The sequence below is a fragment of the Procambarus clarkii genome, chromosome 74, assembly GCF_040958095.1.
Source record: "Procambarus clarkii isolate CNS0578487 chromosome 74, FALCON_Pclarkii_2.0, whole genome shotgun sequence".
NCBI classification, from domain to species: Eukaryota; Metazoa; Arthropoda; class Malacostraca; order Decapoda; family Cambaridae; genus Procambarus; species Procambarus clarkii.
This window is the reverse complement of record NC_091223.1, coordinates 27,928,134-27,931,237: the sequence shown is the minus strand read 5'-3', so window position 1 is coordinate 27,931,237 and position 3,104 is coordinate 27,928,134.

The window sequence follows — 3,104 nt, the reverse complement described above, 5'->3', positions numbered from 1 at the left end:
CCAAGCTTTTGGTGCTCTCGTGGCCTCACGACAAATCCTTCGAGAATCTTGAGTCTACCCCGGCCACAGGCCAGCTAAAACACAGTTCCACTGGGGGCACCGTCGTGGAAGCCGTCAACCACAAGTCCAGCAGATAGCTGGCAGGTTCCAAATCAGCGACGCTGGTTAGGCCACTCCACGAGCGATACTAGGGTCGCGCCCTAGTCAGGAGCCTCGTGTGATACCACAGATCACTCTCCTTTCCATAACACCCCAGTGGTTAAGCGTCTCCAGTCAGTCAGTCCCGGGTATGACAATCCTTCAACTGCCGCTTCACAGGCAGGGTAACACCACAGTGTTCATCTGGGGGGGGGGGGCGACTCACAGCTGCTGCAGCAAACACTTGGTGACGAGACGGCTGCCTTGGGTAGACTGACTCAACTTCCATTACAGCAGTCCCAGGTCGACTCTGTAATCAGACACATCATCAGTAACAGGGACACACTAAAGCACCTCACTTACAGGCTTAGACACAAACGCTCGACGTATCCATTCCATAGATGGCGTTGCTGTCTAAGCTCCACCTCACCAGAGGTCAGCAGCGGCTGTGTTGTGAGCTGAACAGGACTGGAAACTGGCCCTCGTGGCCAGTACACCTCGTCCTCACCAGGTGTCGTCGTCCATTTGGAGGGGGTTTCGGGAGCTGACCCACAGATGGCGCGGTCGTCACTGCTCCGTGCTCGGACGCTGGATTCGGGTCCGTAACACCTCCCCACCAAAAAGAATTTGGTTTGGGGTTCTATAAAAGAAAAGACAAACCAAATTAGTACGTGGATACAACTCCACACAGACTCACGTACACTATGAACTGGAGTGATGAGGCTGTCTTGTCCACAGAACTTTTCTACTGGGCAACTCTGGCACAGATGAAACTTGAAGATGGTAGGCAATGGCTTGCCTGTTGCAACTTCCCACATCTCCACTACGATGTCAAGCAGGGGCATATTCTCACATCTCTCGAGTAAGGATCGGTATAGACACGATCTGGGACGACTCGACACTTCCCTATGTCATGGCACCGATGATGGCTGGTCACAGACGGCATTTCTGGTGCCGGTCTGGCGGTCCTTCAGGGAGACGGGAACCTGGAATACAGGGGTTGGATTATTTAGAGTGACAGCGACAGTGGACAAGTCGATACTTACAGCACACTCGCCTACTAAGCCCACACCTAGTTCCAACAGGGCTGCTCGTACATTGAGGATGTACTAGCATTTAGGCTCAGCAGTCACGCGGGGGGTGTCAACCTGTCGGAAACAGTCACTCATAATATCATATCTCGTACCTCCTGTATCTACAATCACCTTCCAGGCTCCTTCGTCGACTGCAACACTCGCAGTGCAAATCTCCAATCCCTGGGATCTCCTCGCGATGTTCAAGGGAGCCATCATCTGTTGGGTCGTCCACTGGTCCTTACTGAGAACACATATGAGAACAAAACAAAACACCGCTAAGAAACATTTGGCTAACTTAGGGATAAGCTTCCTGAGCCTGTCATGTCCATAGCCGGCAATATCCACTAGCCTGGTTTGGACCAAAGAGGGCACTAGATCTTTCGAACATACCTCACATACCTCCGACGTCTGGGGATTCTCTGGCTGGTTCGATGAAAGTGGTATCTTGCCATACCGCAAGTACACATCCGCCTTCGCTCCAGACTCTTTGGTATCCGTGGTTACTTTCACACGAGGCCTCTCTCCTCGCTCAGTCGCTTCTGCCATCATAACCTCATGCTTCTTGTCGGGAGAAGAATCAGGAGACTCTGCTAGAGCGCGGATGATCTGCGGGTGAGAGGAAGGATTAAACACATTTAATTCCGAACCTGTCCGTACCTGGATATTACCACTGCCTGCCGTTACCTCAGACCTTGCTGTTCTGGCTGACTCGTCCGCGACCTTGGGAAGATTGTTGCTCCAATCTGTCACCAAGTCGTTGGCTAGTACCACGTCAATCCCAGCTATAGGCAAGGCATCGACTACTGCCAACGCACATGTGCCGCTGAAGTAAGGCGAGTCGAGGTGTACCGGCACTAAGGGGGCAATGTACTGTGTCCTAGGAAACCCAACCAGGATAACCTTTTGTCTCCCTTCTACACTCACTCCCTCGGGTAACGTAACTGATCAGGGACTGGGCTGCTCCACTATCTCTGAGCACTACAACAGATCTACCAGTATGACCACTCGATACATACCCGCTTGAAGTGTGAGGGGCGAACAAACTTGGTCCTTCCAGCGTAGTCATCGACTGGCTTCCTGCTGGTGATGTTACACAACTCATTAACATCACCTCCCTACGTGGGCCGCTACCTCTTCTGCCTCGGCACATAGCAGCTACATGCCCTTTCTGCCCACAAGTCCAGCACACCACATTCCTCCTCGGACTCCGGTGTTTCGGACTGCTAGGACTGGTCCTGCGAGGGCTACTTGGGGGCGTCTTCTTAGCGCTTTGTGGGACGGGGGTCTCCTCTTCGTCATGAGGTTTGTCAAACCGGCGTTGGTAATTCCTCGGGACGTACTTAGCAGAAGGCCTATGCGTTAGGATGTACTCTTCAGCCATGGTGGCTGCCGCACTCAAGGTCTCCACCTGCTGCTCCTCTAAGTACGTCTTCAGGTCTCCAGACAGACAGTCCTTGAAGTCCTCTAACAGTATGAGCTGCTCGAGGTCTTCTTTGGTCTCCACCTTCCGAGAGGCACACCACTCCTGGAACAGTCGCTCCTTGATAGTGGCGAATTCGGTGAAAGTGTGCTCTGAGGTCTTTTTCAGGTTCCTGAACTTCTGCCTGTAAGCCTCGGGTACCAACTGGTACGCCATGAGCACGACCTTCTTCACCTTGTCATAATCGCCGGAGTCGTCAAGGGATAACGTGGAGTAGGCGATTTGGGCCTTCCCAGTCAAGACTGACTGTATCATGTTGGCCCAATTCTCCCTTGGCCACTCCAAAGAGGCAGCGACTTTCTCGAAGGCTGCGAAGAACTTTGAAACCTCCTTCTCGTTGAATTTCGGGACCATTTTGATGTTCCTCACCGGATCGAAAAGACTAGTGTCCGTCGTTTGCCTCCGACCAC